At 44.4% G+C, this 11,256-nt stretch overlaps 1 pseudogene; it reads right to left on the minus strand.

Annotated features, from left to right (window-relative positions):
- The window catches only part of LOC111954187 (mRNA-capping enzyme-like), a 142,132-nt pseudogene extending 131,196 nt beyond the window's left edge, over positions 1-10,936 (minus strand).
- Between the last annotated feature and the right edge of the window lie 320 nt (positions 10,937-11,256).

Raw genomic sequence — 11,256 nt, forward strand, 5'->3', positions numbered from 1 at the left:
ATCGGTGATTGGCCAATAGTAGGGACCCTTCAACGAAGTCTTTGTAGTCATTCAACGAGAGACTCGTTTTCATGCAAAAAATGTTCATTGAAAAATACTAAACCAAACATCTTAGATGTAGAATTGCACGATTAAGATCTCCTCTGAAAAAAAAAAAAAAAATGAATGACAGATTTCTTATGTTAATACGGAGTATTGTGAAGAAGTTTATACTGGCTACGGCTTCACAAGATGGACAAACAGTACTGTTCCCTTTTTTTCTCGTTATGCAAGCAAAGTCTTTTAAGGGACTTTCGTTCAAGTCGGATAGCCGAGTTTAGCTAGGCGCCAGCTGAAGTATGCTGACGTCATAAGTCTGCTTCCACTGCAACATGGCTACACCCCCTCAGGGGACAAGAGAAGTACATCCTGAACACAGAGGAGTGACACAAAACAAACCACTCTGGGAATTGTGGTCAATATTGGAATCCATTAAGTGATTTGGCTGGCTGGCGGACAGCCAGACAGACAGCCAGAGCGTAACAAACACAGTTCCCTGTGGTGCTGCTTGATTGGGATGGCTAGGCCTTACCTCCAATCCATCTTCTCCACCAGGTATGCACAGATCAGAAAGCCTGTCCGATTGAAGCCGTGCGTGCAGTGGACACCTGTGGGAGAACAAAAAGAGAGACACTGCTTAAGTCAATCAAGCAAAGTGCCCATCTGTCCCTACTACTACAATTGTGTGTATGTGTGTACTTACAATTGTGCTTCTACATCTGCATTGCTTGCTGTTTTAGGCTGCCTTTCTGTACAAGCACTTTGTGATATCTGCTGATGTAAAAAGGGCTTAATAAATACATGTGATATTCCATGAAACGCAAATGAGACAGTCCAATAACCCTGTCATTTTCCAACCATCTCTCTCTTGCAAAATCATTAGTCCTATCTGTGAAGAGAGGAGGTGGTGGTGGCCTGGCTACGCATAACGCCCACTGAATCCTCCTGAGAGAGCCCTTATGCCGGGTGTTCACTACACGACTTTCAAAATCTTAACCTCGCTGAGCCTCTCACATTAAACGACTGTCTTTCCTGTAGTTTGTCTTGCCAACGTAGTGGTGCCACACTAAACGATCTGGCACAGACGAGGTGTCACAAACTACACCATTCTTCACTTGGTCATGAGGAATCTCCATTCCACCACTCTGTCTCGCAAAACAATGTGATTAGACTGTTAACGTAGCTAGAACGAGCTGTGGTTCAAAGCAGCTTCAAATGTTTTCAGTCAGACATTCATGCTTGCCATTGAGTTGAAATGTTCTAGCCAACATTTTGAATTGAATAACATTGCTTGTGAACTTCAGAGCTGTAACGATTTGACGCTTTGGTTAAAAGGCAAGTACAAACGCATACTAGTAGTAGTCATGCCTCCTGCTCGAGTCTACACATTCTGGGTGATGCAAAACAACTTAATATCACTGGCTTCTTTGACGAGCTCTCATTGGCTATTGCTGATCACCGCTCTCAACTTGAAGTTGCACATCTCACACTACAAGAGTATTGCAGATATTGTGTCGATAAAATCAAACATGTTTGAAAATATTGGGATGTCTGGAACTGCTCAATGATGGGATCGGTAGCACTCAGATTGAGTGAAGCTGTCGGAGTGATTGAGGCGTAACATTAAAACGGATGCACGCCGAGTAGGCAACGACATGGGGATTGTCTCCCATGTCAAACTTGTACTGGACAGTTAAGTCGGGCCAAATTAGTGTAGTGTACACCCAGCTTAACTGTGTGCTGGTACTTCTAGGTGAGAGCCTCATGTTAAAAACCAGTTCATCAGCCAACTGGAGGTTATGTTACATACTCCGGGGCCGGATTCATAAAGCATCTCAGAGTAGGAGTGATGATTTAAGAACAGTTTTGCTTTTTTGATTATAATAAATGGACACGGAGAGCCTGATCCTAGACCAGCACTACTACACCGAGTCGCTTAATTGATACGGACGGCAGACGCAATCTAACGCTAGGGGAGAGGAAAGAAAATGCCAGGGCACACAGGGAATCGGTTCATGTTTGCTTTGATCTTCAAGGCAGGGAAGGATAATGGGGCAAACTAAATCTTCACTCCAAAAATGTTCATGGCAGAGCCTCTATCAGCATTCAGGGGTGGTTTGGGGAGAAATTCTCTTTGGATTTTAGACTCCATGCCTCGTCAGTCTGAAGCATCTCCCTCGGCCATGATGCAGTTGGTCATTGGTATTCAGACGTTTCTATTTAACTTTAGATAGGAATAATTGGAGAGTGGTATGAAATGAGAACTCACTGGGTAGACCAGCCACTATGAGATCTGACAAAATCTCTGAAAGTAAGGTCATAGAAAGTCAATCTGGACTTATCGTAGTAATCAGGATAAGAATATTTCTCTCCCCCTCTGATACAGTCTGAATAGTCAATGCATGGTAATCTCCATTGGGTGCACGTTTCCACTGATTGACCTCAACTTGACTGCTGTAACACCCTGTCCGTCAGACAGGACAAGATGTCTGTCTGGCAGCACAGATGGAGATGACATCTCCAGTAATGATGATGGGGGATTGTAGGAGGGTTACATTCACAGGGCCCCGCTGTCTAATTTCAACATCTGCATTAATACCAGAGAGACAACAGATAAAGATCAACGGGTGGCCAACAGGAGGACATCTTTATAATGACATTCATATATTCCAACCTGAGAAATATTAATTTCCCTCTGCACACTTTACCATCTCCCACTAGATGCTCAAGGACATACAAAAAAGCACAACAGGAGAGGTTATGCATTTATCATTCATGACTGCAATGTTTTGAAATTGGTTTATCTGCCTTCAGGCCTCTAAGCAGCAGGGGTCCAGTTGGGCCTTTCCAAACCCTGGGCTTCTGAGGTATACTCAGACAGGTCACATGCTGAGCTACAAAGTGATTGCATACACACATATGGTGAGCTATACTAAACATGGCACCTGCAAAAGCCGTTACACATTTCAGATTCCCATCCAATTTGTTTATTAATATCCTGGCATCTGATTAGTACCAATTTCAGTCAGATATGTGTTTTATATTATGTGCAGAGCAGACCACCAACCAACACACTTGGTTATAATTCTACAAGAAAGCCTATTTTGCGATGCGATTACTTTGACTTAATATTTAGCAAACCCGTTTTATAGTATTTACAAACAAAATGCATCTTATCAGAAATAGCTGATGGAATATTAGGAAGGGAGGGTGTCTGGTTGGAACTAAAAAGATTAGAACGGTTTAATTATATTCTTGCTCCCCCTAGTGGACAAACCTGTACCTCATCTTACTTTGATAATCTATTTTGTAGTTGCTGTTTGCTACTTGCCTGGGGTGTATTCATTACACTGATTCTGTTGCAAAACCATTTGTAACAGAAACCGTTTACTCCAAACGGAATAGAAAACGAGTTTCTATTGAACAAATTCAGGTAGGTCGCTACCTGATTTGTTCAGTTTGCTCCAGTTTAGTTCAAAAACTGTAAACGGTTTCCATTGAAAGACATGGCTAACCATTCACATCGCTCTGGCCAAACGCCACACCCACTGAGTTGTCAGGAAAATATGCTACAATACAACACCCCAAAGAGAATGTTGAATATACCTTGGGATAATGTATCACCAAGTTCAAATGTGACTGTATTTTACCCCTTGACTGCTATCAAAACTAAACAAACAAAATGTATCCACAACATGTATGAACAATACACCAGACAAGAACAAAGATAAGGAAATATACAGCTCCAGTAAAAAAAAAAGAACTTGCATGCATTGCATTCCTTACCTACCAATTCAGTGGTAGTCTTCTCCATGAAGTGCTCACAGTCTGATGAACATCTCAGTAGTCTCTGTTGAAGGACACTCTCCATAGTTAAACAAGGAACGAACACATCACATCAATCAACAAATTATATTATTTTCAACTAGTGGCATTTGTATTTGTAAACATGGAGAATTAATCTTGAGTTTGAAACAGGTCACTCATACGTACCCTTTGCACTGAAGCTTCACATATTTAACACCCTCGTTCTCGATCTCGTTGCGGTCATACTGTAGAAGCCGGTAGTGTTTGTTAGATCAACAAGCAAACCCATTTTAACCTAGAGAATACACAAAACACATGTTGACAGACTACTGTGGTGAATAGAGCACTGATTTATATTTCCCAAAGAGAGACAAAAGACTAGTAAACACATGTCAACATCATGGAAGACATACCTTGAGACGCTTTAAATATTGGGAGAGCATGCTTGGATGAAACCTGTTATCTTCTGGCACATTGGCATCATACTTGGGGCCCAACAGTTTATTGGCAGGAATTTACCTGGTGAGACAATGAAAAGGTAGAGTGGTCACAGACACCATGAAAAGAATACCACTCACGCATCTACACTCACTGTCCTGTTTGTCCATACATTATGACATGGTTATTAACCAACTTAGCTACATAAGATAAAATGTATAAGGATCATACTAGGAATTTTTAAAGCAGGATCCCTTTTCACTAATCTAAAACAGACGGAAAGTGACATTTCATGTAATCTGGTTAGCTAATCCTAACTACAAAAACAAAAGACCATTTACAAGGTAGGTCAGGGTCTTCAATTTTGCTGTACACAGCATCTTTCCATTTGTGCCTACCATTTCCCTTGGATCCAAGAAAGAAAGATGCGAGACCAGAATGTACTTCAATGGAGATTTCTCAATGAGATTGTTAACAGTTGTGAGAATACACTTCTTGCAAGCAATTTTGATGTCCATCAATGTTTGTCCAATTTTCTTCCCTGCGGACAAGTCTCTCACAATTCTTCAAGTAACAAAACCCAAGTCGACCTGTGAGGAGTTGATGTGATTGGATGACTGGCTCACATCGACATCAAGAAGTTTTTGAGGGGTCTTTGCTTCTTTCATGAGGTCTGGCTAAATGAATTTGCTCAACAAGCTCTTAAGCAGCTTGAACAAGTCTGTAGAGAGAAATGGCACCATGGACTTATCGGTCTGGTAGTGTGTGAGGAATGGTGTCACTTCTCTGCTCACTGAGTGTGCCCACCCCCCCCAACCCCTCTTTTACACTGCTGCTACTCTCTGTTTATCATATATGCATAGTCACTAACTATACATTCATGTACATACTACGTGAATTGGCCCGACCAACCAGTGCCCCTGCACATTGGCTGACCGGGCTATCTGCATTGTGTCCCGACACCCACCACCCCCTCTTTACACTACTGCTACTCTCTGTTCATCATATATGCAGTCACTTTAACCATATCTACATGTACATACTACCCCAATCAGCCTGACTAACCGGTGTCTGTATGTAGCTCCGCTACTGTATATAGCCTCGCTACTGTTTTTCACTGTCTTTTTACGGTTGCTTTTATTTATTTACTTACCTACTGTTCACCTAATACCTTTTTTGCACTATTGGTTAGAGCCTGTAAGTAAGCATTTCACTGTAAGGTGTACACCTGTTGTATTCGGTGCACATGACAAATAAACTTTGATTTGACAAGATGAAATTCAATTTTGCTGTCATGAGAGGGTCCTTACCGGCCTCCTGAATCACCTCAAAGGACTTTGTGCCTGGATTTGGATATCTCTTCTCTACAGCCTTCACATGTTGCCTTACGGGGTAAAAACTCTAGAGCTCTTTCAAGCATGGGTGCATTTTCAACCCACCGTGTCTTGCGAAACTTAAGTGGCATTGGGGGATCTGATGATCCAATGATGTTATAGTAGTCCTGACCGTGGGCTGGAGTATCCTTCAGAAATTGGTACATAGCATGCAATACTTTCGACTTTCCACTCTGTTTCTTACACTCCCTTCTGAAATGCTCCATGTACCATATGGAGACCGCAACTGCCATTGTTCATAAGGTGTACATGAAAATCTAGGAGGGACTTCTCAACCTTTGAGCAAAATGACCAATTTACATTTGGTCCATCCATGGAGATTTGAACCATGTTTTTCTTTAGATCTAGATCTTTGGTGCTCTTCTCACATAAACGGACATGAGTCACACTGCTATGACTGTTTTTCTGTTAAGGCTCTCAAAGTACATAGTCCTCCTCCCCAGTAGACAGTTTTTTTTAGACAAGTGCTTGAAATGAGGAGCCAAGCCATGTACGCACACAGCTGGACTTTGCTGCCCCGCATGTGAAGGTCTTGGCTATTGCACTGTCTGGGAACATCGCTGAGAACAGCACACCTAAGAATAAAAAAAACGATTTAAATCACACTTATTTCTGTTTCTAGCCTGTGTGTGAACATGTGTGTGCGTGTGTCACAGAGAGAGAATATGAAAACATACATAACATGTCCCTAAAAATAATTTCATGTTACAGGTGACAGTTAATAAACCATGGCACCCACACTTGCGTTCACTACAGTGGAAAGAGTAGTGGCCAAGCCCACAGACTTAAGCGGTGCAGCCTCAGATGCCACAGAGTTCCCCCGGCCTGTTTGCATTGTCCAGGGAGGCAAACAGGTCCACTTGTGCCCTCCCGAACTTGTACCACAGGTGCTGCACCACCTGGGGATCTAGGCTCCAGTCCCAAGGTGGCGGACCCTCCCTCGAGAGCATATCCGCTGCCACACTCAGGATGTCAGGTACGTGACCAGCTCGTAGAGACGCTAGACAGCCCTAAGCCCAGAGAAGAACCTCCTGTGCTATAAGATTGAGGCGGTGCGACCTCAGTCCACCCTGATGGTTGATATAAGCCACCACTGTGGTGTTGTTCATTTTCACCAGGACATGTCTTCCTTTCAGATGTGGAAGGAAAGACCACAGGGCCAGCAGTACAGCTCAGGGCGGATACCACCCTGCCGAAAGTGGTCGAGGCAAGATGGATCGCCTGAAACCTTCCGGTGGGCAGGCGTGCTCTCATGAGGACTGAGTCCAGTTCCATACCTGCGTCCTAATCGAGGCACAAATCAGCCAATCGTCCAGGTATCAACAATCCTTGGGACGTGAGAGGTGCCAGGACAGCGTCCATGAGGGTGCCAAGGAGAGGCCGAATTGAAGAACCATAATTCATAATCCATCCCTTCGAAAGTGAATCAGAGGTACTGCCAATGAGCTGGGTGAACAGAAACATGGAAGTACGCATCCATCAGGTCCAGCGGAACAAACCACTGGTCCCTGGACATGGCCTGCCACACGAGGCTGGGGACAGCATGTGGAACCTCAGTACCTTCAAGTACCCATTGAGGTTGCAGAGGTCCAGAATCGGTCGAAACCCACTGTCTCTTTTTGGAATCATAAAATAAGTCTAGTAGAACCTACCTAGTGGTTCTGATGTCTCGATCCCGCGGAAGTCACTTTTATTCAGGAGTGAGGAGATCTCCAGCCCGCAGGTTTTCTTCTTCGCGGGGGGGGGGGGGGGGGGGGGGATTGGGTCAGTACCCCTCGAGCATTGTGGACAACACCCAGGGGGACTCCACCCTCTCCTCGCCACTTTGCCCTTTGAGACCTGGAGAAGCGCAGAAGCCGGGGAAGGGTGTGTCAGAGGTCCTGCCGGGGCTTTCCTCTTCTCTGGAGCCCCGAGCACCTGGGTCTCCCAGGCACATCCCTATGGCGGTGACGGTTGACACCGCCACACCTGTCACAAAGGGAAGCCATAAGCTCAGTCAAGCCAACAAGGCCACAGAGCAGGGTCCAACACCCTGGGAGAGGCATGTCGTGACCCGCTTGGAGGAATAGGAACCCGGTGAGGGATAAATTACCCAGTATCTCTGCAAACACAGGGGCAGACCCCTTTGGGAAAAAACAGGCAGACCAAAAAAAAACATCAACCAGGTAATGGATTTGATTTATTTGTTTTACGCCAATTGCAATATTACCTACCGGTTTAATATCCAAGCAGTAAAAACAGCACCATATGGAGTAGCGCCCTTTAAGGAACCTAAAAGTTAAAGTCTCAATGTAGTTTTCTACGATACTCACACACTGCAGGGGAAAGAACAAGAAACAACCCTGCAAGATAATTATCAGAGAACCCGGGAGCAGCATGTTAAAGCAATTCACAAAACACACATAGAACAAGCCAGTCGGCAAGTTGTGTAAGGTAAATTACAGTTTGTGGCAGCAGAGCCACCAATATATTAATGTACACGGAGTCGTAGTATAACGCTAACAAAACACAAGCACAACAAACCACGAGCGGAAGATACAGATCAACCGCGCGCAGCGAGTGGAGCACTCAAGAGGGCCAGCTGCTCCAGGCTGCAAACAGCCAGTGAGTATACTTCCACGCAAGATATTACACTTACCAGTAATTTACCAAGCGAACTTCAGAAAGTTTGTACCTCAAACCATACGGACGTCCGCCGAGAAAATGAAAGAGAATGTGTCGCGGCCATGGGGTCAATCTATAGGGGCGGACCCCAGTCGTGGCACAGGTGTACACGGGAGGTAATCTGTAAATCCTCGGATGTATCCCTCCGCCATGGAGTGATACCAATATATTGGAGTGATCTAATATAGTAAAACATAACACGCTTTCGCCTCTCACCTGCTACAGGTTGTCCTCTTATAGGACAATTCCGCAATCGAGGGGGAAGACTAGTGTGTGAAATTTTGTCCAAGAGTGGCAACTGTAATTTCACAAACCGAGGATGTAACGTTAGCCAAGCAAATCAGTTGAACTTCGATGTGACATTCCCTGGGATATCACCCGTCACCACGGGCTCTCGTGCGCGAATTTTTTGGGGGCCTTGATTTTGTTAGATGTAGGGTCTAACCTAGCCCTTTCGATCTGAGCCAGAAATTGAGAAAATGTATCCAAATGTAGGTGTTTACTTACGATTGTTCAATGTCCAAATATCAAGGTAATCCTCACAGTTCTCAAAAACCCAATACAATGACCATGAATGAACTACAATCATTCTCCACATTTCTCCTAGTGTATACCCACTCGATTAGCCACCAATCACTCCATTAAAAGGTGGAAACATCTTACCAATCACACCATTCATATGGTGAATGTGGTATCCCACACGCCACATGTGTGGTACGCTATACCGTACTATTTTGCCATTAATTGCAGTCACTTAAAATAACCACTAGGTGGTAGACTAACCCTAAAATTATCCTTCTGTGGATTTTATGGCGGACTACAACCCAAAAAAGTGTATTGTCGCCACCAACTGGACCGGTTAAAAAAACACAAAAAAAACATATGTGATAGGGAAACTAACTTAATCCACCTAAATAAAAATAATACATTGACATTACCAAACAACAACTTTTTCCTTCTTTCAAATCTCCCATATCAGGCTCTAGAACCTGAGAGGGTGGTACAGCTTGTGACAATATTCCATGTAACTCCTCCGCCGAGAAATCTTTCAGTCCCAGGAGCTGCTCCGCCGCATTTTCAATTATATCCATCTTCCTGGACCTTCTCTCAACCTTGGCAGTGCCATTAATCACCATAGCTATAAATGCCACAAAGTCCACCTTAACCTTTAAAATGCCAGGATCCTGCTGTGGAAAGAAATTCCACAAATTAGCTTTTTCCACTCACACCTGTAAATTGAAATGCATTCCAGGCCTTGGCAGTGCCATTAATCACCATAGCTATAAATGCCACAAAGTCCACCTTAACCTTTAAAATGCCAGGATCCTGCTGTGGAAAGAAATTCCACAAATTAGCTTTTTCCACTCACACCTGTAAATTGAAATGCATTCCAGGTGACTACCTCATGAAGCTGGCTGAGAGAATGCCAAGAGTGTGCAAAGCTGTCATTAAGGCAAAGGGTGGCTACTTTGAAGAATCTCAAATTTAAAATATATTTTGATTTGTTTAACCCTTTTTTGGTTACTACATCATGCCATATGTGTTATATCATAGTTTTTATGTCTTCACTATTATTCTACAACGTAGAAAATCATAAAAATAAAGAAAAACCCTGGAATGAGTAGGTGTGTTCAAACTTTTGACTGGTACTGTACATGGGGTACCAGTACAGAGTCAATGTGCAGGGGTATAAGGTAATTAAAGGTAGATATGTACATATAGGTATATGTAACAGTATAACTTTACGTCCGTCCCCTCGCGAACCAGGGACCCTCTGCACACATCAACAACTGACACCCACGAAGCGTCGTTACCCATCGCTCCACAAAAGCCAGGGCCCTTGCAGAGCAAGGGGAACCACTACTTCAAGTCTCAGAGCAAGTGACGTCACCGACTGAAAGGCTGCTAGCGCGCACCACCACTACCTAGCTAGCCATTTCACATCGGTTACATTCACCCCCCTTTCCGCAGCAACCAGTGATCCGGGTCAACAGCATCAATGTAACAGTATAACTTTATGGCTTCCCCTCGCCCTGACGCGAACCACGGACCCTCTGCACACATCAACAACGGTCGCCCACGAAGCATCGTTACCCATCGCTCCACAAAGGCCGCGGCCCTTGCAGAGCAAAGGGAACCACTACTTCAAGTCTCAGAGCAAGTGACGTCACCGACTGAAAGGCTGCTAGCGCGCACCACCGCTACCTAGCTAGCCATTTCACATCGGTTACATATAGATAAAGTGACTAGGCAACAGGATAGATAATAAACAGTAGCAGCAGGGTATCTGATGAATCAAAAGAGTTAGTGCAAAAAGGGTAAATGCAGATAGTTAAATAGTTAACCAAATAGCTACCCAGACTAACTATTTAGCAGTCTTATGGCTTAGAGGTAGAAGCTGTTCAGGGTCCTGTTGGTTCCAGACCTGGGCCATCGTTACCTCTTGCGGTGCGGTAGCAGAGAGAACAGTCTATGACTTGGGAGGCAGGGAGCTCGGACACAGTGATGTCCTCTGCTTTACGCACTACACTCTGTTGCGTCTTGTGGTTGCATGACAAGCAGCTGCCATACCAAGTGGTGATGCAGCAGGTCATGATGCTCTCAATGGTGCAGCTGTAGAACCTTTTAACAATCTGAGGGCCCATGACAAATCTTTTCAGCCTCCTGATGGGGAGGAGGCGTTGTCGTGCCTTCACGACTGTGTTGGTGTGTGTGGATCATGATAATAGCCCCGTCAATGTGGATGGGGGCGTGCTTGGTCCTCCGTTTCCTGTAGTCCACGATCAGCTCCTTTCTCTTGCTGAAGTTGAGGGAGAGGTTGTTGTCACCACACTGCCAGGTCACTGACCTACTCCCTATAGGCTTTCTCACCGTCTTCGTTGATCAGACAGGTTACTCATCACATTTTGCTTGC

The sequence above is a fragment of the Salvelinus sp. IW2-2015 genome, linkage group LG28 (genome assembly GCF_002910315.2).
Source record: "Salvelinus sp. IW2-2015 linkage group LG28, ASM291031v2, whole genome shotgun sequence".
NCBI classification, from domain to species: Eukaryota; Metazoa; Chordata; class Actinopteri; order Salmoniformes; family Salmonidae; genus Salvelinus; species Salvelinus sp. IW2-2015.